Source organism: Trachypithecus francoisi, unplaced genomic scaffold (genome assembly GCF_009764315.1).
Source record: "Trachypithecus francoisi isolate TF-2019V2 unplaced genomic scaffold, Tfra_2.0 Lachesis_group4, whole genome shotgun sequence".
Taxonomy (NCBI): Eukaryota; Metazoa; Chordata; class Mammalia; order Primates; family Cercopithecidae; genus Trachypithecus; species Trachypithecus francoisi.
The window spans coordinates 126,150,719-126,176,728 of record NW_022681469.1 but is presented as its reverse complement, the minus strand read 5'-3'; the positions used below and the strand labels follow the sequence as shown (position 1 = coordinate 126,176,728).

Sequence of the window (26,010 nt, the reverse complement as noted above, 5' to 3'; positions counted from 1 at the left end):
GACCAGGCTGGAGTGCAGTGACGAGATCACGCTCACTGCAGCCTCCACCTCCTGGGCTCAAGCGATCCTCCAGCCTCAGCCCGCAAGTAGCGGGGACTACAAGCGCGCGCCACCATGCCTAGCTAATTTGTTGTATTTTTGTAGAGACAGAATTTCACCAAGTTGCCCAAGCTAGTCTGGAACTCCTGAGCTCAAGGGATTCGCCCACCTCGGCCTCCCAAAGTGCTGGGATTAAGGGCGTGAGGCACCCAGCCGGCCCAATTACTTTCTTCAGTCTGAGCCCAGGCTGGAGTGCAGTGGCGCGATCTCGGCTCACTGCAGCCTCCGCCTCCTGGGTTCAAGCAATTCTCAGGCTCCGCCTCTGCCTCAGTCTCCCGAGTAGCTGGTTTTGCAGGTGGCCGCCAACACGCCAGGCTAATTTTTGTATTTTTAGTAGAGACGGGGTTTCACCATGCTGGCCAGGATGGTCTTGAATTCCTGACCTCAAGATCCACCCGCCTTGGCCTCCCAAAGTGCTGAGATTACAGGCATGAGCCACTGCGCCCGGCCCGATCGCTTATATTTTTAAAAAGATGTTTTCTTCGTTTCCTAGCCCCTTGTATCCCCCTACAAAGTTCCAACGTTTGATGTTGTTGCAACGGCCATCAGAGGTCAAGCCGGGGGTGCAGCTCCCTAATGCGGGGCAGCCTCAGAGGGGGCCGACCCTGCCCAGGATGAGCGGCGGCGGGGACGCAGCCGGGGTCCCCGGGACCTGGCAGGGGGAGGTGTTGGGGAGCGAAGCACCCAGGCTCAGGTGAGGCGAGTGTGCAGCAAGGGCTGCAGCCGGAGCTAGCGGGCTTGCGGTGGCCACTGAGGAGCTTCTGCCCGACCTTGTGCCCGCCAGGCGACAGCCGCTTGGGGCGCAGCGCCTGCTCTTTCAGCGTCAGGCCCTTGCTGCGCCCTATGCCGCAGGCTGAGAAGTCGCGCAAGTAGTAGTAGTACAGCCAGTGGTAAAGTTCCCTCTTGTAGCTTATCGGTGGCGGGGGCCGGGTGGGAGCCTGCGGACACTAACCCGCAGCCTGCGGACATTCACCGGCCGTCTGTGGCCACGCGTCTGCGCATGCGCGCTCCTGAAAAAAACCCAGCGGCCACGCCTCGAGTTCCGATTGGCTCCACGTGAGGGTCGGGCCTCTGTGACGTCACAGGAGCGCGCCTTCGGGACGTCACAGGAGCGCGCCTTCGGGACGACACAGGCGCGCGATCCCGCTGACGTCAGAGGCGCGGGCCTTTGGCGACATAATACCGCGAAGCCTTCGGCGACGTCACAGTGACGCTACAGTGTTTGGAGCTGGGTTGATTTCTCCTCAGGGTGGAGCCTGGTAACCGCTACTTCTCCACCATGTTCTGCGTGTTGCTGGCTGGAGAAGGGTAGTTGACAAACTCTGACCCAGCACAGTGTTTCTGTGGGTCAAAACTAGAAAACTATGTCCGGGCGCCGCGGAGGCGGAAGGAACCCTTCAGGCCAGGAGTTAAAGAGAAGCCTGGTTAACATGGCGCGACCCCATCTGTGAAGCCCCACCTCAGCTTCCCAGATACTTGAACCCCAAGGTTCAAGGCTGCAATGCGCTATGAGCCCATCACAGCACTGCATCCTGCCAGACTGAGGTTAACCTTGTCTAAAAAAATGAAAACACTATCCAAGTGTCCAACCGGGAGGGACTGCTGAAAGAAAACATGATAATTGAATGTTCAAATACTTTAACAAGTGCAAAATGTATAGGCTTAAATAAATAGGGCTGGCTGGGCGCGTTGGCTCACGCCTGTAATTCCAACATTTTGGGTGCCCGAAGCAGGGGGATCACTTGAAGTCGGGAACTCGAGACCGGCCTGGCCAACATGGTGAAACCCCATCTCTACTAATAATATAAAGATTAGGCCGGGCACCTTCCATCGTTTCAGGGGCTCACACCTCCCTAAGGGCCCGGTAATTGAACCTCTCGGACCTGAGGGTGAGAAACATTGGCTCAGTTCTTCCCAGGGTGATTAGCCCAGGGGTAAGGGAGGAGAGGCCAATAAGCAGGACCCGTGAGAAGGGCCCCTTCCTGGAGTTTGAGGCCCATTCCTTCCTGTCCCTGCGTCTCCTCTGTCCAGGACTCCTCCCTGTTCTGCCCCACTCCTGGTGCCATGGCCATGGGGGACTGCATTTGGGTACAGGCCCCAGCAGCAACCCTGGGCCCAAAGTGGGCAGGCTCACCTGGAGGGGATCAGAGTAACATGGCAGGGAGGAAGGGGAAAAGCCTCGCTGGGACGGCGCCTCTCTGCCCCCTCACGTCACTGGGTGCACTCCTCCCTCATCCCACTCAGGCAGCGGCATGAGTTCCATGGGAGCGCTGTCCTGCTCCCTCTGCTGCCTCTTTTTAGTCTTGGGGCTACCATAACTCTCCCCCAGCCCTGCCAACCTGGTGGGACATTGGGCTTCCCTCTCACAGGGTTCTGGGGACAGGCCCGTCCTGTATCATACCTGCAGTGAGTTCCTTTTTTCCTCCAGGGCATGGGGAGCAACCAGGCTTCATGAGTTAAATGCAGATCTGAACCATACTGTAGGAGGTCTAGCCGCAGACGAAACTCCTCAGACACGGGATTAAAGAAGGAAGAGGTTTTTTATTAGGTCGGGAGCGTTGGCAGACTCGTGTCTTAAGAGCCGAGCTCCCTGATAAAGAAATTCTTGGCCTTTTTAAAGGCTTACAACTTTAAGGGGTCCACATGAAAGGGTCGTGATAAATCGAGCAAGCGTGGGAAATGTGACTGGGGCCTACATGCATCAGCTAACAGAACAGAAAGTTTTACAATGCTTTTTTCATACAGTGTCTGGAATTTACAGATAACACAAATAGTTTAGGTCAGGGGTTGATGTTATTATTACTATTTTTTTTAACTCCCAGGGCCGGGTGGGGGTGCCAAGGTTGTCTGACTGTTTATCTTACTTTTGTTTCTTTCTCTCTTTCCTCCTGTCTTGTGAACTAGGCAAGGTGTGGGGAGGAGGGCAGCAGGAGTAGTAGTGGTTTCCTTCCTTAATACCAAGCTGGGATTGGGGTACACACTCTCCTCCTCTGGTAACTGGCTGGGGGTTCCAACTTGGTGAGAGGGAGAGTGGGACACAGCTAGACCAGACAAGGACTGATCACCTAGAAAAACCTGCCATCAAAGACCTTGATGAGTGCTAGGTGTAATCCCAGCACTTTGGGAGGCTGAGACAGGTGGATCACTTGAGACCAGGAGTTCGAGTCCAGCCTGGGCAACATGACAAAACTGTATCTCTACTAAAATACAAAAATTAGCTAGGTATGCTACGCTCCTGTAATCCCAGCTACTTGGGAGGCTGATGCAGGAGAACCGTTTGAACTGGGGAGGTAGAGGTTGAAGTGAGCCGAGATCATGCCACTGCACTCCAATCTGGGAGACGGAGTGAAACTGTGTCTCAAAAAAAAAAAAAAAAAAAAGGAAAAGAAAATGGCCTTGGCAGGGGGGCTGGCCTGGCAGTGCTTTCCCTTGGGTTTCTCCTAGGTAGGCCTCTGCCATGAGGAGGCACTTCCTTCTGCCTGTCCGTGGCCCGCAGCAAAGGAATGTCTGCCTCTGGCTGTTGCACAGGGGACTGCTGGCAGAACTGGAAACCTTCAGGTGGGGTTTTTTTTTTTTTTTTTGAGACAGTGTCTCACTCTGTCACCTGGGCTGGAGTGCAGTGGCGCAATCTCGGCTCACTGCAACCTTCGCCTCCACCACCCGGGTTCAAGCAATTCCCATGTCTCAGCCACCTGAGTGGCTGAGATTACAGGCATGCACCACCACACCTGGCTAATTTTTGTATTTTTTGTAGAGACGGGGTTTCACCGTGTTGGCCAGGCTGGTCTGGAATTCCTGACCTCAAGTGATCCGCCCACCTCGGCTTCCCAAAGTGCTGGGATTACAGGCGTGAGCCACTGCGCCTGGCCCCTTCAGGTGGGTTTTGAGGCTTCACTACAATACTAGTTCCCCGTTGCTGCTGCAACAAATTACCACACACTTAGTGGCTTAAAACAGCACAGAGGTATTCCCTTACAGTTCTGAAGGCCAGAATTCTAAAGTCAGTCCCACCGAGTCAAGGCGGGAGCAGGGTCGGTGCCTTCCCAGGCTCTGCCGGAGATTCCGTTTCCTGGCCCTGGAGGCCGCCTGCTCTCCCCAGCTTGTGCTGCCTTTCTGGAATGACACAAGTTTCCTGCTTTCATCACTACACCTCCCTCCGCTCTCCATCACCTGCTCTGCTCTTATAAGGATCCAGGTGAGTACATAAACCCTGTGGGGACAAGCTGGCCAAAGACCCTTAACTTCATTATACTTGCAAAGCTCCTTTTGCTGTGTAAAGTCATGTTCACCGGTTCCCGGGATTAGGATATGGGCATCTTGGGGGCATCAGCCTGCTACAGCTAGGCTGCAAAACTATTATACCCTCCTGGTGTTTCAGTGATTGGGAGAAAAAGGGTTGGGATTTTTTGCTTTGGGGTACCTGTTAAACTTGTATCTGTAAGGTTTGAGGTCCCTCTTAACCTTGTGTTTTGTTTTTGTTTGTTTTTTTTTCTTTTTTGAGACAGAGTCTTGTTCTGTTATCCAGGCTGGTAGTGGTGCGGTCTCAGCCCACTGCAACATCTGCCTCCTGGGTTCAAGCAATTCTCCTGCTTTATCCTCCTGAGTAGCTGGGACTACAGGCGCCTGCCACCAGGCCTGGCTAAGTTTTGTGTTTTTGGTAGAGACCGGGGTGGGACTGGGGGGTGGGGGAGGGGACGGGGGTTTCCTCTATGTTTCCCTTTGTTCAAAGTGATCTGCCCGCTTCTGCTCCCGAAATGCTAGGATTACGGGCCGCACCACTGCAACTATAAAATCTTATTTCCACACAGCTGAGACATGTTTTAGGAAGTTTGCTAAAAGACCCCTGGAGTACTCCTCATTTTGGCCTCCCTGCTGTTGTGTTTAATTTGATTGATCTTTTCTGCCCTCCTGCTTTTCAGAAATTAAAAGGCTAAGAAGACGTACTAAACTCTGGGATTACAGGCATGAGTCCCTGTTACCAGCCCACTTTTTCTTTTTTTTTTTGAGACAGAGTCTTGTTCTGTTGCCCAGGCTTGAATGCAGTGGCACAATCATAGCTCACTGTAACCTCAGACTCCTGGGCCCAGTGATCCTCTTGTCTTAGTCACTCAAGTAGTAGCTACTACAGGTGTGCACCACCCTACAGTGCTTTTTTTTTTTTTTTTTTTTTTTTTTTGAGACAGGGTCTCCTTTGTATCCCAGGCTGGAATGCAGTGGCATGATCATGGCTCACTGCAGCCTGACCCTCCTGGGTTCACGGGATCCTCTCACTTCAGTCTCCCAAGATGCTACGATTACAGGCATGAGCCACCATGTTTGGCCCCATTTGTGTTTTCGAAAGATCACTAGTGGTAGTGAGGATACCAGTGAGGTGGAGGGAGTGAGACTAGAGGCAATAACAGTTTAGAGAACAGATATTTTTTGAGCCCCTGCCAGGTGCCAGGCACAGATCTAGGTGCTGGGAACTTAGGGGAGAATGAGTAAGACAGTCTCTGTTCTCGGGGAGCTTCCGTTCTCGTGTTGGTGTGCTGGTGGGAAAGCAGACTATATACATGCCACAAATGATATGTTTTCAGATGGTGATAAGTAATTTGAAGAAAATAAATGGAGCTTTGGGAGTTAGAAAGTTTGGGCATTAGGATGGGCACTGACCTATTGGGGTGGGCAGTGAAGACCTCTCTGAGGAGGTGACATTGGAACTGAGGCAGCTCAAAGAAGATCTGGGCAAGAGTGGTCCTGATGGGTAGAATGTCAACTGCAGGGACCTGACATGTGAACAGACTTGGCACAGTGTTTAAGCACCACAAAGATGGTTAGGGTGGCTGGAGCATAGTGGAGCCTGAAGGAGCAAGTAATACTCAGATGAGGATGGAACACCTTCTAGGCCATGGAAAGGAATCTGGATTAATTCCAATGGAGTAAGAAGCACTGCAATTAAATCAGGGGTTGGCAAACTCTACGGCCCATGGGTCGAATCTGGCCTGGTGCCTATTTTTATGAATAAACCATATTGGAACACAGTGTCACCCATGGATTTATATATTGTCCATGGCTGTTTTAATGTTACAAGAGCAGAGTTGAGTAGTTTCAACAGAGGACATATGACCCAGAAACCTAAAATATTTACTATCTGGTTTGTGTAGAAAAAGTTTACTGACCCCTGAACAAAATGATCTAATTTAAGTTTGTTTTTTTTTTTTTTGAGACGAAGTCTCGCTCTGTTGCCCAGGCTGGAGTGCACTGGCCGGATCTCAGCTCACTGGAAGCTCTGCCTCCTGGGTTTACACCATTCTCCTGCCTCAGCCTCCCGAGTAGCTGGGACTACAGGCGCCTGCCACCTCGCCCGGCTAGTTTTTTGTATTTTTTTTTTTTGAGATGGAGTCTCGCTCTGTTGCCCAGGCTGGAGTGCACTGGCCGGATCTCAGCTCACTGCAAGCTCTGCCTCCCGGGTTCACACCATTCTCCTGCCTCAGCCTCCCGAGTAGCTGGGACTACAGGCGCCCGCCACCTCCCCCGGCTAGTTTTTTTGTATTTTTTAGTAGAGATGGGGTTTCACGGTGTTTGCCAGGATGGTCTCGATCTCCTGACCTCGTGATCCGCCCGTCTCGGCCTCCCAAAGTGCTGGGATTACAGGCTTGAGCCACCGCGCCTGGCCTAATTTAAGTTTTGAGGAGGAGACACTCTGGGTGTTGTTTAGGGAATGAATGATAAGAGACACGGCTCACGCCTGTAATCCTAACACTTTGAGAGGGTGAGGTGGGTGGATCACGAGGTCAGCAGTTTGAGACCAGCCTGGCCCCCATGGTGAAATCCTGTCTCTAGTAAAAATACAAAAAGTAGCTGGGTGTGGTGGTGCGTAGCTGTAATCCCAGCTACTTGGGAGGCTGAGGCAGGAGAATTGCTTGAATCTGGGAGGCAGAAGTTGCAGTGAGCTGAGATCATGTCACTGTACTCCAGCCTGGGCAACAGAGGAACACTCCATCTCAGGAAAAAAAAAAAAGAAAAAAACAACTTGGCCGGGCGTGGTGGCTCAAGCCTGTAATCCCAGCACTTTGGGAGGCCGAGGCGGTGGGATCACGTGGTCAGAAGATCGAGACCATCCTGGCTGACATGGTGAAACCCTGTCTCTAATTTAAAAAAACACAAAAAATTAGCCGGGCGCAGTGGCGGGCACCTGTAGTCCCAGCTACTTGGGAGGCTGAGGCAGGAGAGTGGCGTGAACCTGGGAGGTGGAGCTTGCAGTGAGCCGAGATTGCGCCACTGCACTCCAGCCTGGACAACACAGCGAGACTCCATCTCAAAAAAAAAAAAACAAAACAAAACAACTAAATGTTGAGCCACCAGAAAACAAAGATCACACTGTTTTTATTCTGTTTAAAAACAGCTAGCTATGCTTTATACTCATTAAATATTGTTGAATGAGTGATGAGATGCTGATAGGGGGTGCCAGTGCATATGAAAGGGAAGTGAGGTTTTGAGAGATATTTAGAAGATAAAATATCAGGACAACTTATTGTTGACATGGTGAATAGAAATAGGAGTAGGGCAGAAGGAGGACTGTAGGATGCCCTTCTGGTTCAGGTATCTTGGTGCATGGCAATGCCATTAATTGAGACAGGGAAAGTGGAAATACAGAGAACATACGTTGCCAGGGAGAAGGAATTCGTCTTTGGACACATGATGCTCAGGACACCCAGGTAGAGATGTCTACAAGGCAGTTGGAAAGACAGAGCTCAGTGGCATGATATCTAGACTCATGGTAACCAGAATTCCAGAGTCATCAGCTCGTGTGAGCTCTCCTATAAAGGGCGTCATGATGAGGGGGGTAGGGGTAGGTCTCATATGGCATTCATTTCCAATATATTTTGGATCTAGAGAGGAGGCAAAGATAAACTAGCTGTATGGACAGTTTGCATCAGTCAGTCAGGTCATCCCATGACCATGGAACATTTTTTCTGCAGAAGCTGATGGGCTCAGATGAAGGCTTGCCTTACCTGTTCCTCTTGCTGCCAGCCTCTTTCTCTTAGTTGGGTTGACTAGGGCAGCTGTGGAGGCTTCTTCCCTCCTAGACTCCCTGCTAACATTGGAACATTTGTGGCCTTTTAACTCTGTAGGTGATTCAAATTTGCATTTATCATTTTACTTTATTTTATTTTATTTTTATTTTATCTTATTTTATTTTAAGATGGAGTCTCGCTCTGTTGCCCAGACTGGAGTGCAGTGTTGTGATCTTGGCTCACCGCAAGCTCCGCCTGCCGGGTTCATGCCATTCTCCTGCCTCAGGCTCCTCAGTAGCTGGGACTATAGGCGCCCGCCACCATGCCCGGCTAATTTTTTGTATTTTTAGTAGAGACGGGGTTTCACTGTCTTAGTCAGGGTGGTTGTGATCTGCCCACCTCGGCCTTCCAAAGTGCTCCATTACAGGCGTTAGCCACCATGCCTTGCCTATCTTTTTAAGAGACAAGGTCTCATCCTGTTGTCTGGGCTGGAGTCCAGTGGCAGAATCGTAGCTCACTGCAGCCTCAAACTTCTAGGCTCAAGTGATCCTCCCACTTCAGCCTCCCAAGTGAGTGTGGGATCACAGTTATATGCCAGCAAGCCCAGCTAATTTTTTATTTTTTGTAGAGACAGTGTCTCCCCGTGTTGCCCAGGCTGGTCTTGAACTCCTGGACTCAAGTGATCTTCTTACCTTGGCAGTCCAAAGTGCTGGGATTGCCAAATATGGTGGCTCATGCCTATAATCCTGGCACTTTGGGAGGCCAAGGCAGGTGGATCACCTGAGCTCAGAGTTCGACACTAGCTTGGGCAACATGGTGAAACACTGTCTCTACTAAAAATACAAAAAATTAGCCAGGCATGTCAGCATGTGCCTGCAGTCCCAGCTACTCAGGAGATTGAGGCAGGAGAATCTCTTGAACCTGGAGACGGAGGTTGCAGTGATTTGGGATTACACCACTGCACTCCAGCCTGGGTGACAGAATGAGACTCGGGCTCAAAAAAAAAAAAAAGAAAAAGAAAAAACAACAAAGTGCTGGGATTACAGGCGTGAGCCAACATGTTTGCATTTATCTAGTTGAAGCTACGAGGAGGTAGGAGGGCCTAGTTGTCCTTGGTGTTTTGATGTAAGGACTAGACAATGGATTAATTTTATTAAATATTGCTATATATTAATACATTTATTAAATCCATTAAATATTGTTAAATATTAATACATTTATTAAATATTGTTAAATATTATTAAATTTATTAAGTATTACAGGTTCTTTTACACCACAAAGCTAGATAAACCCTTTACCATCCCTGAACAATGGCTTCCCCTTTCCTTTTTCCTTTTTTCTTTTTGTCTGGGGAAGGGGGACCACAGAAGTATTTACTAAAATAGCACTTGTGACTGGGTGCGGTGGCTCACGCCTGTAATTCCAGCACTTTGGGAGGCTGAGGTGGGCATATCACCTGAGGTCAGGAGTTCGAGACAAGCCTGGCCAACATGGTGAAACCCCATCTCTACTAAAAATACGGAAAATTAGCCAGGGATTGTGGCGGGTCCTGTAGTTGCAACTACTTGGGAGGCTGAGGCAGGAGAATTGCTTGAACCAGCGAGTGGAGATTGCGTTGAGCTGAGATCATGCCATTGCACTCAGCCTGTGCTACAGAGTGAGACTCCGTCTCAAAAATTTTTTTTTTAAAAAGGCACTTGTGCTGAACATGGACTTAAAATAGTTGCAATCCAGGCCGGGCACAGTGGCTTATGCTTGTAATCCCAGCACTTTGGGAGGCCGAGGCAGGCGGATCACTTGAGGTTAGGAGTTTGAGACTAGCCTGGCCAACATGGTGAAACCCCGTCTCTACAAAAAATACAGAAATTAGCTTGGCGTGTTGGCGGGTGCCTGTAATACTTGGGAAGCTGTGGCAGGAGAATTGCTTAAGCCCGGGAGGCGGAGGTTGCAGTGAGCCGAGAGTGCACCACTGCATTCCAGCCTGGGTGACACAGTGAGACTCTGTCTCAACAAATAAACAAACAGACACCTGTAGTTGTAATCCTAGACCTGGATGCGTATCTACCCTCTTTACAAAAGTCCATTATGAAAAGCCAAGGATGAAATCAAACTGTAAAGGGAGCAGGGAAGGAGGACCACTATCTTGCTCTTTCACTCCCCTTATATGTTTTTTAGCATATTGTCACACCTCTGCTGTTTGTACATTTTTTGTGTGTTTTAAAGATATTTTAACCCAGTCTTGCATCTAAATATTCAAATTTTAGGGGCCCACATGTTTTATCTTTTTTTTTTTTTTTTTTTTGGAGACAGAGTCTTGCTCTTGCCCAGGCTGAAGTGCAGTGACACGATCTCAGCTCTCTGGAACCTCTGCTGCCTGGATTCCAGTCATTCTCCTGCCTCAGCCTAATAGGTAGCTGGGATTACAGTCCCGTGCCACCATGCCTGGCTAATTTTGTCTTCCTTTCTTTCTTTTCTTTTCTTTTCTTTTCTATTCTATTCTTTTTGACGGAGTCTCGCTCTGTTGCCCAGGCTGGAGTGCAGTGGCACTACCTCGGCTCACTGCAAGCTCCACCTCCTGGGTTCACGCCATTCTCCTGCCTCAGCCTCCTGAGTAGCTGGGACTACAGGTCCTCATTACCATGCCTAGCTATTTTTTTTTTGTATTTTTAGTAGAGACAGAGTTTCACCATGTAGCTAGGATGGTCTCGATCTCTTGACCTCATGATCCGCCCCCACTCAACTTCCCAAAGTGCTGGGATTACAGGCATTAGCCACCATGCCTGGCCCTAATTTTGCATTTCTAGTACAGATGAGGTTTCATTGTGTTGGCCAGGCTGGTCTCGATCTCCTGACCTTGTGATCTGCCCGCCTCGTCCTCCCAAAGTGCTGGGATTATAGGCGTGAACCACTACGCCCGGCCCAGTTTTTCCTTTCCTAAGGAAACAGTTGAGTAATAGCTTTGCTCCTCCTTTAACCTAAATTATTCCTTTCATGAGGTTAGTGACTTCTGACAGGCAGAGGTAGGTAGTCTGAAGCCTGATTACCTGGTCCCAAAGTGGAGGAAATGGAGCCCTGACCCAAACAAATAGGTAGTAAAGGTAAATTAAAAGTATGAAAAGTTATTTTGAAAGGCATATGTTGAGATGTTTAATATTATTTCCAGCCCTGTCTGGTGCACCCTGTAGAACTCCTCCACCTTATATGTCACTCTTAATAACTCCTTATATATCTCTCTAGTGTTTACATAAATAAAAGCAAATATGAACGTTTGTTGTTACCCCCCCCCCATACTCTTTTACACGAAAGGTAGCTCATATAACCTGTTCTTTACTGTTTTGCCCTTAACAGTATGTCTTGGGGATCTTTCCTTGTTAGTACAGAGAAAGCTTTCTCATTCTTAAATCAGAGCTGCATAGTATTCCATTGGGTGGATGGCTGCCTCCTACTTTATTGAATCAGTTCCTTATACATGTGCACTTGAGTTGTTTCCAGTATTTGCTCTTATGAGCAATACTTCAGTGAGCAAAGTCAGCTCTTTTTTTTTTTTTTCTTTTTTTTTTTGAGATGGAGTCTTGCTTTGTTGCCCATGCCAGAGTGCAGTGGTGAGATCTCAGCTCACTGCAACCTTCACCTCCCGGGTTCAAGCGATTCTCCTGCCTCAGCCTCCTGAGTAGCTGGGATTACAGCCATGCACCAGCATACCTGGCTAATTTTTATATTTTTGGTAGAGATAAGGTTTTGCCATGTTGGTCAGGATGGTCTCGAACTTCTGACCTCAGGTGATCCACCCTCTTGGCCTCCCAAAATGGTGGGGATTACAGGCCTAAGCCATTGTGCCCGGTCAAAGGCAACTTATTTATTTATTCATTCATTCATTTACTTTTGAGACAAAGTTTGGCTCTTGTTGCCCAGGCTGGAGTGCAGTGGTACGATCTCGGCTCACTGCAACCTTTGCCTCCTGGGTTCAAGTGATTCTCCTGCCTCGGCCTTCTGAGTAGCTGGGATTACAGTCATGTGCCATCACACCCAGCTAAGTTTTTGTATTTTTAGTAGAGACGGGGTTTCACCGTGTTAGCCAGGATGATCTTGATCTCCTCACCTCAGGTGATCTGCCTGCCTTGTCCTCCCAAAGTATTGGGATTATAGGTGTAAGCCACCACGCCTGGCCAAAGGCAGCTTTTTAAAGGGTTGCACAGCACTGCATATGCTACTTAAAATGAGATTATTCTTCATTCTTAGAATACCAGTTGGTTTTATTGGTTGATAAATTCCCAGTTACTCGTACTCACAAGTGCAACATTGATGATGAGTCTGACATCTTTTCGTAACTTAAGAATCATTAATATGACTGCCTCAAGGAAGCATACTGCTCTCTCTCAAGTTCATTTCAATAATAAGACCTTTGGAAGGTTTAATAATGAAACCTACTTAAAGCCCTTTGCTCAAGAAGTCTGAATCACTGATCACTGCAATTACTCCCATGGCAGCTGTAGAGCAATTTAACAGGGTAATAGTGAATAAGATATATTACACTTCAGATGCTTAATGGATTGATGTGCAAAAGTATGTAAGAGAAGATGGAGGTGGGAGAGGAGTGCCTTTCAAATTTCTGCACATAATAATAAAATAGGGAACTGGGCCATTGTAGCCATCACTGCTAGGGATTAGTCATCTAGTAACAAGCTCTGGGGCTCAGTGGTGGGTAGAACATCCTGTTTATTACAGACAACAAATTGGGTTTATTCTCTTGTTTGTGTGCCTCTGTGGAGGGGGTGGAAATTCTAGGTGATTTGTTAAATGTCTGATTTAGAATACTCCCTTTTCTACCAAATAATTAGTATCTTGGTGTGAAAATAGGGAGGCAGTCCAGTTTTACAAATAGCTACTGGCCAGGAGAATAAATTTCTTTCAGGAGAGAGGTAAAAAAAGGCAGCCTGGAAAAATAACTGTAGGCTGGTAAGTGTTTCTTATTTTCTTTTTTTTTTTTTTTTTTTTTTTTTGAGACGGAGTCTTGCTCTGTCGCCCAGGCTGGAGTGCAGTGGCCGGATCTCAGCTCACTGCAAGCTCCGCCTCCCGGGTTCACGCCATTCTCCTGCCTCAGCCTCCCGAGTAGCTGGGACTACAGGCGCCCGCCACCTCGCCCGGCTAGTTTTTTGTATTTTTTTTAGTAGAGACGGGGTTTCACCGTGTTAGCCAGGATGGTCTCGATCTCCTGGCCTCGTGATCCGCCCGTCTCGGCCTCCCAAAGTGCTGGGATTACAGGCTTGAGCCACCGCGCCCGGCCGTGTTTCTTATTTTCAAGGCTAACACAAGTTCTCCCCATGTGTTGGGGATGGAGGAGAGGATGGATGGGTTAAGAAGTGAGTACCGGCCGGGCGCGGTGGCTCAAGCCTGTAATCCCAGCACTTTGGGAGGCCGAGACAGGCGGATCACGAGGTCAGGAGATCGAGACCATCCTGGCTAACACGGTGAAACCCCGTCTCTACTAAAAATACAAAAACTAGCCGGGCGAGGTGGCGGGCACCTTGTAGTCCCAGCTACTCGGGAGGCTGAGGCAGGAGAATGGCGTAAAACCGGGAGGCGGAGCTTGCAGTGAGCTGAGATCCGGCCACTGCACTCCAGTCCGGGCGACAGAGCGAGACTCCGCCTCAAAAAAAAAAAAAAAAAAAAAAAAAAAAAAAAAAGAAGTGAGTACCATGCTTGCATTGAGTGTCCCTCAATTTGTGTTTAGGGGAAAAGAGTGAGGATGTGGTTATATGGGTGGGGATTGGGCCTGGGAAGGGGCCGAGGAAGGAAATCCAGGAGACTTTGCTGTAGTTCCACCCTTAGGGATATTCCTTGGCACCTTGTCACATTATGGATGCCTCACCATCTGATGGGTATCGATTTTTTTTTCTTTCCTTTTTTTTTTTTTTAATTGAAACATTTTGGTATTTTTTATTTTTTTGGAGACAAGAGTCTCACCTTTTTATATGGACATGAAGGGACTCGTAGTCCTTTCCCTACTGTTGGTCTTTAATAACATATCAATGAAGGATCATGTCTGAATGAATTATGGAAGTTCAGGAACTAAAAGAAGAAGGTCCCAGAAACCGGACTTTGGTTTATTTCTGCTACTACACTTGCTATTGAAACCAAGCAGACAACTTCATTTCTCTTGGATTCAGCTTTCTCATGTGTCAAGATGGGAGAGGAAGGGAGGCATTGGGCTAAGTGTCATTCCACTATGTGTACTTCAAATCTGGCTGACACACGTGAGGCAAATACTTAGATTTGTTGACAGTGGTTTCCTGGAGTGCTGTCTTGAACAATTCTGAGCAAACTTAGCAAGAAAGTGTGTTTGAGTTGATTGGGTGTATCTGTCATGGAGAAGTAAGTAACAAATGGGGAGTGCTCGCAGGAACATTCCCCAAATGTTCCTCCTAAAAGTACTTATTTTTTAGGCTTGTTCTTCAGATTTGCCCAATATCCTAAGCAAAATCCCTCCAATATGAAGTGAATATTGCTCGATTGTAGGGAACTTGTCCGTAATGTACTGAGAATGCAGATACAAATAAAAGAAGGTCTATATCAAATTTTATTTTCCACAAATTATGTTCTCTTGAACTTTCAGCTCAAGCTCTTGGACTCACTGAGGCAGTACAAGTACCATATCCTGTGTGAGTCAAACCCCGAGTTCCTGTATGTAGAAGCCTTGCCACACAGGATCCCCTTTCAAAGCCCTTCTCGTTTGGAATTCCATGACTGGAAAGGATCCTTCGTGAGAGTAATGAAATCAAGTTTGTTGTTAAAAAGTAAGTTCTAGGCGGGACATGGTGGCTCACATCTGTAATCCCAGCACTTTGGGAGGCCGAGGTGGGCAGATCACCTGAGGTCAGGAAGTTTGAGATCAGCCTGGCAAACATGGCGAAACCCCGTATCTGCTAAAAATACAAAGAATTAGCCAGGCATGGTGGCGGGTGCTTGTAAACCCAGCTACTTGGAAGGCTGAAGCAGGTGAATCACTTGAACCTGGGAGGCAGAGGATGCAGTGAGCCAAGATCACACCACTGCACTCCAGCCTGGGTGACAGAGTGAGACTCTGCCTCAACAACAACAACAACAATAAAAAAGTAAGTTCTATTTGCCACTGTGGTCATTTCTGGGACTAAAACAATAAAATGACATTTCTACTAAAATGTTTTTCCAGCTAGAGGTGACAAGTGTGGCTGTAAGTCCTTGATGAAAAGCCTGGCTCTAAGCTGCGGTCCGGGCACTCTCCATGGACCCTGCATCCCATACTCAGTCGTCTTCATCAGTACAAGAATAGTGACCACTGCCTCCACGGTGTTCAGAGGCACTGTGGTGGCTCGCACTATGCCTGAGTGCTTGAATGAAGTTTAATCTGCTGGGTTTTATCTGCTCTGTTATTCCTGGGTCAGTCTTGTTAGGGACTAAATATTGACGATTGAGTTTCTTTCCTTTTTTTTCTTTTTGAGACAAAGTTTCACTCTTGTTGCCCAAGCTGGAGTGCAATGGCACGATCTTGACTCACTTCAACCTCCACCTCCCAGGTTCAAGTGATTCTCCTGCCTCAGCCTCCTGAGTAGCTGGGATTACAGGCATGCACCACCATGCCCGGCTAATTTTTGTATTTTTCGTAGAGACGGGGTTTCACCAAGTTGATCAGACTGGTCTCAAACTTCGGGCGACCCACCCGCCTCAGCCTCCCAAAGTGTTGGGACTACAGGTGTGAGTCACTGTGCCCGGCCTGATGATTTTTTTATTGTATCTGTGTTTCTGCAGAATTTTAGTGGCTGAAGAAAGTACACTAGTGTTAACTTTCTTTTTCATGATAGAAGTAATTTACTCTTCATACAATTACTTGCCAGTCATGGGAAGGAAAAGTCAGGATTTTCATCCACAGTGATAGGAATTATTGTGACATTACAGGATGACTCTGTGAACACCTTAGGAAAAAACCCTGGTCATATCACAACCGTTTTACTAGCTGTAAGGCTACCATTGTACTGGCTACTGTAACATTTCTTGGTTTTCTAGACCTGAAATAGTTATTTTCTACTTGCCTCCTGTAATGGCTAATAAAATAAACACTGGCCGGGCGCGGTGGCTCAAGCCTGTAATCCCAGCACTTTGGGAGGCCGAGACGGGTGGATCACGAGGTCAGGAGATCGAGACCATCCTGGTCTACACGGTGAAACCCCGTCTCTACTAAAAAATACAAAAAACTAGCCGGGCGAGATGGTGGGCGCCTGTAGTCCCAGCTACTCGGGAGGCTGAGGCAGGAGAATGGCGGGAACCCGGGAGGCGGAGCTTGCAGTGAGCCAAGATCGCGCCACTGCTCTCCAGCCCGGGCTACAGAGCGAGACTCCGTCTCAAAAAAAATAAAATAAAATAAACACTAAAAGTAGAAGATTACCTGTACTTCATATTATATTTCACTGCATTAAGACATTCTTTATCAGCATTCCTTAAATCACAGAATCATTGGCCACTATCTTTGTAGGACTTGCAGTTAGTTTCCTGGCTTTTTAAGGTATATTATTTAATGAACCTCTTTTTCTTTAAAAAAGCATTTTATTGGAAGTGTCACATTTGCAATCCCACTTCATGTTTCCATGGCTTTGTTGAGCCCCTTGTGGAGGATAACACTATAAGTTTAATTCTGCAGGTTTCTTTCTTTTTTTTTTTCTTGAGACAGAGTCTCGCTCTGTCGACCAGGCTGGAGTGCAGTGGCGCAATCGCAATCTCGGCTCACTGCAACCTCTGCCTCCCGGGTTCAAGCAATTCTCCGGCATCAGTCTCCTGAGTAGCTGGGACTACAGGTGTGTGCCACCATGCCCAGTCAATCTTTTTTTTTTTTTTTTTTTTTTTTTTTTTAAGTAGAGACGAGGTTTCACCATGTTGGCCAGGCTGGTCTCAAATCAAAACTCCTGACCTTGTGATCCACCCGCCTCGGCCTCCCAAAGTGCTGGGATTATAGGCATGAGCCACCACGCCCAGCCACAGGTTTCTTGGAAAAGAGCCAAACTGAATGAATTTTAATACTCTGCTCTTATAAAGCATCTCCTTCTGTATTTTTTTCCTCCAATAGACGAAAGTCATTCTGTGCTTATTTTACAGCTTCGCAGTCCCCAAAAAGACCATGAAGTCCTGAGAGTAATGAAAAGCTTCCTGACATTGAGGTCACTGTGGAAGGTAAGGGCCAGTTCTTGGCATGTTTCTGTTGATTCTCCAGTTTAATAGTTATGTCAGTTCACTAGCTATGTGTTCATACAGATTAAGGTAACCAAACTAGTTGTACATGTGAACAACTGACTTTGATAAAGCTAAACTTCTGAATGTTTTTAACTGAAATTTTGAAAATCATTAACAGAAAATAAATAACATGGACCACATCACAAACTGCACTCAAGAAAATCCCTAAAATGCTTTTTCTGTATTACAACAAATAAGGGTACAGAGGGTCATGTGGAATGTTTCTTTGTCTTTTGTCCTCTTTGTTTTTTCTATTCTTTTGAGGAAAGAAAGTTGAGGGGTGGTTTAAAAAGCAGTGCCTGGAATGAAAGTATTTCCTACAGCACCTTCTAGTGTACTTCCTTCTCTCCATTCCCACAGGGTCTGCAGGGTTCTCATCTTTTCATGTTCACAGTATTAAAATACCTCATACAATATCAAAACAGTTTCCAGCCAACCCTCAAATATGGATATTTCTTCCATCTCATAAATGCCAAAGGAAATAGCTGCATTAGGGTCATTCTTTTTTTTTTTTTTTGGAGATGGAAGTCTTGCTCTGTCACCCAGGCTGGAATGCAGTGGCATGATCTCAACTCACTGCAGCCTCTGCCTCCCGGGTTCAAGCAATTCTCCTGCCTCAGCCTCCTGAGTAGCTGGGACTACAGGTGCAAGCTGCGACGTCCAGCTAATTTTTTGTATTTTAGTAGAGACGGGATTTCAGCATGTTGCCCAGTCCAGTCTTGAGCTCCTGAGCTCAGGCAGTCTGCCTGCCTTGGCCTCCCAAAGTGCTAGGATTACAGTCATGAGCCACGACGCCTGGCCTAGGATCATTCTTTATGTCCTAGGTGTCAATTTTTTAAATAAGAGTTTGCAGTACTGGTGTTTAGTGGTGCAGTAATTTCCATTAATCATCTGGCATACTCAGAGAGAGGATACCAGATGATTGAGAGTATACCTCACAGAGAGGATACCAGATGACTAAATGGGGACTAGAACAAGTATTTAAACTCTTCATTCATTGATCCTGTTAAAGGAAAGCTTATTTTATAACATAAACTCTTGGTTATGAATTAGATGTTTCTCCTGTGAAAACTTGTAGGCATCTTTTAGCAACTTCATACCAGATTATTTCTGTTCAGAAGTGCCAAGAGTTAAAAATACATTCAAATGGCGGGAACCCGGGAGGCGGAGCTTGCCGTGAGCTGAGATCTGGCCACTGCACTCCAGCCTGGGCGACAGAGCAAGACTCAGCCTCAAAAAAAAAAAAAAAAAAAAAAAAAAAAAAAAAAATACATTCAAACCTTTACTTTTCTCCTTTTGGAAAAGATCAGAGGATCAGAGATCTGTCCCCTACACAAGGTGCCATCCTTTCCTGAGGGAGCTCCTGGTAGAGTGTATGAGGTGTTCCTTCTGGTAAAAAGACACACTGCGTGACCAAAGAGACCTGAGCCTGGACCTATAAAGATTTGAACAAGGTGAACAATGACACTATGTAAAACATGTGTCACCATGCCTGGCCTCTGCTAGTCCTATATTCTTAGAGTTCTTTTTTTGGTAGCCAATCTCTATGCTGTTGCCCTGTTATAATTAATATTTTTTTATTTTGAATTAACACTTTATACTTTTGAGTGGTTTATGTCTCCTATTTGGACTCTGACAAATATAGAATTGATGCTAGGAAGGGTCCCAGGAGATAGACCCACACAACTGGGATTTGGGCATAGGTTTGGTTACCCAAGGGACAGTGCTGAGCTCCTTGCCAATGGGAAATGGGATGCTGGTGATTTCCAGGAAGTGACCTCACAATGACTCAGGCTACCACCTACTATTGATTGTGATGAAATGCCAGCTGAGGCACATGCCTTGGGAGCTAAGTGGCTGCTGCACCTGACTGCTGTGAAGACTGGTGTGGGAAGGGTCCTTTTGGATGCACTTGAGCAGGGGCCCCTAATCCCTGGCCTAATCATAGGCCTGTATTGGGCCACACAGCAGGAGGTGAGCAGTGGATGGGCGAGTGCAGCTTCCTCTGTATTTACAGCCGCTCCCCACATTACCACCTGATCTCTGTCTCCTGTCAGATCAGCGGCAACATTAGATTATCATGTGAACACAAACCCTGTTGTGAACTGTACATGCGAGGGATCTACCTTGCTCTGTCCTTAGGAGAATCTAGTGCCTGATGATCTGTCACTGTCTCCCATCACCCCCATATGGGCCCATCTAGTTGCAGGAAAACAAGCTCAGGACTCCCACTGATTCTACATTATGGTGAGTTATATAATTATTTCATTATATGCTACAATGTAATAATAATAGAAATAAAGTGCACAATAAATGTAATGTGCTTGATATATCCCAAAACTGACCTTCGCTGCCCCCACAGCGAATGTTTTCCACAGTTTTCTGTGGAAAAACTGTCTTCCACAAAACTGGTCCCTCGTCCCTCAAAAACTGAGGGCTGCTGCACTTGAGCACTTACAGAGAGAAAAACAAAAAGCTCAAGTCTTTACCTTTCAGCATAAGTCATGGTCTAAGATCCAGAGAGCTTCCATAGTAGACCAAACACAATTCCTTATTTCTTGCATCCACAAGGCTGATATTCTTGGAAATCAAACACAAACTTAAATGTGTGGGTTGCTGAATTACAATGACAGTTGAATCAGTTGAATGTACTGTGTCACCAAGGTTCTTAAGAAAATGTTAGGGCACTAATAAGTGAAGAATGGGTTTTTTTGTTTTTGTTTTGTTTTTTTTTGTTTGAGGCAGTCTCCCTGTGTTGCCCAGGCTGGAGCACAGTGGGGTGATCTCGGCTCACTGCAGTCTCAACCTCCCGGGCTCGAGCTATCCTCCCGTCTCAGCCTCCGGGGTAGCTGGGACCACAGGTATAAGCCACCATGCCTAGCTAATTTTTGTGTTTTTTGTAGAAATGTGTTTTCACCACATTGCTCAGGCTGGTCTCAAACTCCTGGGCTCAAGCCATCTGCCCACCTTGGACTTCCCAAGTTTTGAGATTACAGGCAGGAACCACTGTACCTGACCCTGTTCTCTTTTACACTGGTTTATTGTGAAGGCCTCCAGTTGTCTTCCTGTCTTCTAGGCTTGCTCACTTCATCCTGTTCACAGAAGCCAGAGGAATTCTCCTAAAAGGCAAATTTGGGTCAAAATAGTCCTTGATTAAAACCTGCTGGTGACTGCCCATTGCCTTTAAGACAGAGTCCAAACTAATATGGCCACAGGACCTGGTAAGAGCTGGTCTCCGCTCACCTTCCCAGTTTTATCGTGCACCACCCTCCCCATATGCCTACCCTCCAGCCACACGGAATGTCAGTTTCCTTGGGGGACTTTACTGGTCCTTCAGGACACCCTCTCCCTACCCCCATCATCACTCTTTCACTCTCATTGTTGCTCATCTTTAGCCTCAGCCGAGATGTCTCACCCCACTCTCTATGATGCAGCAAGAAGCCCCTTGGGAGCGTTTCAGTCCCACTCTGAACTTCTGTCATTGTGCTCATCACAGTCTGGTAAGTGTTGGCCTATGATTCCTAGATTAGTCCATTTTGCATTGCTATAAGGAAATACCTCAGGCTGGGTAGTTTATAAAGAAAAAAGATTTATTTGGCTCACAGTCCTGCAGACTATACAAGTAACATGGTGCCAGGCCGGGCACAGTGGCCCACACCTGTAATCCTGGCACTTTGGGATACTGAGACAGGAGAATTGCTTGAGCCCAGAAGTTTGAAACCAGCCTGGGAAACATGGTGAGATCTTGTCTTTAGTAAAAATGAAAAAAAAAAAAAATAGCCAGGCTTGATAGTGCACTGATGCATGCCTGTGGTTTCAGCTACTTGGGAGTCTAAGGTAAAAAGATCTCTTTAGCCCAGGAGGTCAGGGTTGCAGTGAGCCATAATTACACCACTGCTCTCTAGCCTGAGTGTCAGAGTGAGACCCTGTCTCAGAAAAAAAAAAAGCATAGTACCGGCATCCACTGGTGAGGACCTCAGGAGGCTTCCTCTCATGGTGGAAGGTGAAGGAGGAGCCGGCATGTCACTTGTTGAGAAGAAGGAGCAAGGGAGAGAGGAGGAGGTGCCAGGCTCTTTAAACAATCAGCTCTCACATGAACTAGTAGAGAGAGAACTCACTCATTACCATGGGGAGGGCACCAAGCCATTCATGAGGGATCTGCCCCCATGACCCACAGACTCCCACCAGGCACTACCTCCAACATTAGGGATTTAATTTCAGTATGAGATTTGGAGGAGACAAACATTCAAACTCTATCAATTTCCTGCTACCCTATAAGCTCTGTGAGGGCAGAAACTCTTTTTTTTTCCTTTTCTTTTTTTTTTTTTCTGAGACGGAGTTTCACTCTTGTTGCCCAGGCTGGAGTGCAGTGCCGCGACCTCAGCTCACTGCAACCTCCGCCTCCCAGGTTCAAGCGATTCTCCTGCCTCAGCCTCCTGAGTAACTGGGATTGCAGGCATGCACAACCATGGCCTGCTAATTTCTGTACTTTTAGTACAGAGACGGGGTTTCACCATGTTAGTAAGGCTGGTCACAAACTCCTGACCTCAAGTGATTCACCTGCTTCGGCCTCCCAAAGTGCTGGGATTACAGGCATGAGCCACTGCTCCTGGCCAAGGGCAGAAACTCTTATACCTTGTTCACTGCTGTTTCTTGGGCACCTATTATAGTGCCTGGTATGTAGTAGGAGCTCAGGAAGTGTTTATTAGGGCCTGATGTGTTGGCTTAAGCCTGTAATCCCAGCACTTTGGGAGGTGGGGGCCAGGGGATTGCTTGTGCCTAGGAATTCAAGGCCAGCCTGGGAAACATAGTGAGACCCTGTCTCTAGAAAAAATAATAAACTGGCTGGGCGTGGTGGCTCACGTGTGTAATCCCAGCACTTTGGTAGGCTGAGGTATGCAGATCACCTGAGGTCAGGAGTTCAAGACCAGCCTGGTGAACATGGTGAAACCCTGTCTCTACTGAAAATATAAGAATTAGTCAGGCATGGTGACACACACCTGTAATCCCAGCTACTCGGGAGGCTGAGGAAAGGGAATCACTTAAACCCAGGAGGCAGAGGTTGCAGTGAGCCGAGATCATGCCGCTGCACTCCATCTAGCCTGGGCGACAGAGCAAGACTCTGTCTGGAAAAAAAAAAAGAAAAAGTAATAAACTTAGCTAGGTGTGGTGTTACATGGCTGTAATCTCAACTACTTGGGAGGCTGAGGTGGGAGGATCACTTGAGCCCAGGTGATGGAAGCTGCGGTGAGCCACAATCACCTCACTGTACCTCAGCCTGTGTGACTCTGTCTCAAAAAAAGTAAAAAAAAAAAAAAAAAGAAAAGAAAAGAGAAAAAAAAGAAATATTTGTTGGGGAAAATAAAAAAGAATGAATGAACAAGCAGAGTGTCAGGAGAGTACTGTGAATGTGGGTCCTGTCAGTAGAGTGTGGGGACTTGGGCAGGAGCAGCTGGACTTGAAGAGCAGGTTGGTGGAGACCAGGTCATTTATCCTAAGCAGTTTGCCCTGTAGCATGTAGATGAAATATCCCATGTTGCCTGCTGGTGACTGAACTGGGCTTCCTGTTTCTGTGTTTGGTTTGACCATCACAGTGTTGAAGAACTGTTGAAGTGAGTACCTTGCAGTTTGCTACAGTTTCCCCCACTCTCCCACGTTAACTCTGGCCTCCTTCCGTCATGTAGGTTGCCTGACCCGCTGAGATCTGTGTTTGCTGTTCCTGTAGATGGGTGGGTATGAGGTGATTTAAGGAGGAAGATTCAATATATGAGTTATAGAAAGATAAATAGACTGGGCGCAGTGACTAAAGCCTATAATCCCAGCACTTTGGGAGGCTAAGGCGGAAGGATTGGTTTGACCCAGGAGTTCAAGACCAGTCTGGGCCACATAGTGAGACCCCCTCTCTAAAAAAATTTAAAAATTAGCCAGGCATGGTGGCATGTACCTGTAATCCCAGCTACTCGGGAGAGTGAAGTGGGAGGATAGCTCGAGCCCAGGAGTTCAAAACTGCAATAAGCAGTGATCTTGCCACTGCACTCCAGTCTGAGTGACAGAGTGAGACCGTATCTCAGAAAAAAAAAAAAAAAAAAAGGCAAGAGAGAGAGAAATAGATCCAGCATTAGTAGGAGTGTGCTTTTGAGTGCTCTTTAGGAGAAAATTTTATTTTAATATTTTTTCTTCTTTAAATTTTTTATAGTCTAGCAAGCCATTTCTTCAACGAGGAGAAATTAATTTCATCCAAAGAGCCCCAGGAGCAAGGGCAGACTCAGAAAATCAGAGGCATTGTAGTCAGTTTGAGCAGTTTATATCTTCACACTGCTAAGCTGGCCAGTGCCAGGCTGAGTCCATTCTCTCCCCTTTGATTTCTCAAACACAAAGCACCCTGCTGGAATCTCAAATTGGATCTGCAGTAGGTCATCATTAACTCAGCAGCCTGCTATGTTGTGAGTCCTTATGCCAGGAACTGTGCGGGATACAGAATGTAAGAGAAGGCTAGAATAGAGCATCTCCAGGGGAAACAAGAGCCAGAGATACAGTGGTGCCCCATGGAGACATCCAGCTGGTGTTTGGTAGTGCCTTGTGGAAAGACTGTACTTTGGCAAGGTCTCCACATCTGCAATGTGGCCTTCAATATTATAGGTCCCCAAACTCCAGGTTTTTACATTCCCTGCATAGGTCAGGGTCGTAGGGAGTGAATCAATCATCCTAGCAGAACTCCCTGGTTTTTAAGGCAGGCATTCCATTTATTAATTGACAAAGGAGGCATATTTCTCCTTTGGTAACCTGATGATTTAGGTCTTTTCCCTAGGGACTCCCTTTCCACATAAATGTTCTTGGAAAACTAAGCAGAGGATGAGGAAAGGCTGTGAACAAGCTTGCTGGTCCCTCCCTGTCCTAAAAAAGAGCATATGTCTTCTGTAACCAGAAGACTTTTCACTAGTCAAGGCTGGACAGACTGGGACGAGAGAGGGAGAGAGAGAGAGAGAGAGCTGACTGTAGCTTCCACTTCTGCAGCTTCTACTTCCATCCTCCCACTTCAACCTCCAAAGTAGCTGGGACTATAGGAATGTGCCACCGCACCAGCTCATTTTCTAATTTTTCGTAGAGATGCGGTTTCACTGTGTTGCCTCACGGGATCCTCCTGCCTTAGTCTCCTGATGGGCTGGGGTTATAGGTATGAGCCACCTCACCTGACCTGCGGTGAGTTTTCAACAATGTGATTCCTCTTTTACAGAACCACCTAAGCTGAAGATTCCCTTGAGAACAAGGGCAAGCCTGTGGTTTCATGGCCTTTCTTCCATTTGTGGTTCTTGCCAAGTGGAATTTAAGTGACCTCTTATCAAGATGGATAAACCCAAGTTTCCCAGTGCTGGAATATAGAAAACGGATGGACAAGTAAGTCTCACTCAGCACCCATAGCCCAGACATGGGAACCTCAATACACCTGGGCCCCAGACATCACCTTTCACTGTGAGTAGCTCAGAGATGACACTTTTGGTTGTTAAATGCCCACTGGCAATATTTTATATAACAGCAAGTGAAGGAATAAATAGTCACCAAAACATTTTCTGTTCCCAATTCCAGCATTAATTGGATGAGATAATTATTTTATGAAGAATGTTCATGTGGCACAGTCCTGGCCAAATCTTCAAGTGAACAGAAAAATTCTATTAAAAAATCAACTTTCTATCTCACTCTGTTGCCCAGACTGGAGTGCAGTGGTGTAGTTAAGGCTCTCTGCAGCCACAACTTCCTGGGCTCAAGCAATCCTCCTGTCTCAGCTTCACAAGTAGCTGGCACTACAGGTGCTTGTAACCACACCTCACTAATTTCCCATTTTTCCTGTATGTAGATTCCACAGGACTGACTTCGAAAACTTGAGTATGGGTGGATTATGGTGTTCATAGAAATGGGGGAGCTGGAACTAATCCCCCCATATACCAAGGGACAAATTATATCTGTTTTTACAATTATACTGTAGGATACATTATGTTCTATGACAATGGTAATTTTTAATGAGAGTTTTTAATTGAGTGGAATTACCATAAAAATAATAAAAGTAGCAGCTAATATTTACTGAGCTGTTACTAGGTGCCTGTAAATACAACAGATTTTTAAATTCCCCATAACTCTTCCTTGTTCCACGTAACCACTCTATCTTAAATTACTCATGCTTGCTTTGGTAGCACATATACTAAAGTTGGAACAATAGAGAGATTGGCATGGCCTCTGTGCAAGAAAGACATGCAAATTTTTGAAGCATTCCATATTTTTTTTAAAAAGAGAAAAAAATTACTCCCAGATTTTCACTGGGTACATACGAACTTTTGTTTATGTTGAATTATATCCAAAGATGATATTTCCAGAAGTGAAATTACTGTGAAGGGCATGAGCATTCTTATTACACTTAATGTAAATTGTCGAGCTTTCAGGCATGGCGGCTGTCTGCCTATAATTTCAACACTTTGGGAGGCTGAGGTTGGGGGAGGATTGCTTGAGGCCAGGAGTTGGAGGAAGCAGTATAGGGAGTCATTGTCTATATTATCATTGTCTGCCAAGCTTTATTCTGGAAGGCTTATATACAATTTAAACACCACTAATAGTATAAAAAAAAAATTGTCCATTTCAGGCCAGGCGCAGTGGCTCATGCCTGTAA

The 26,010-nt window shown here is 46.7% G+C and overlaps 1 long non-coding RNA gene and 1 pseudogene across 1 annotated transcript; both read left to right on the top strand.

Moving 5' to 3' along the window:
* Positions 1-1,255: 1,255 nt before the first annotated feature.
* Positions 1,256-24,814, top strand: LOC117072914. Its single transcript, XR_004433007.1, has 4 exons — positions 1,256-1,644; positions 14,710-14,890; positions 17,220-17,294; positions 24,589-24,814. It is a non-coding gene; the product is annotated as an uncharacterized LOC117072914 (long non-coding RNA).
* A 714-nt stretch (positions 24,815-25,528) lies between these two features.
* LOC117073818 lies at positions 25,529-25,628 on the top strand (annotated as a pseudogene).
* The last annotated feature ends 382 nt before the right edge of the window (positions 25,629-26,010 follow it).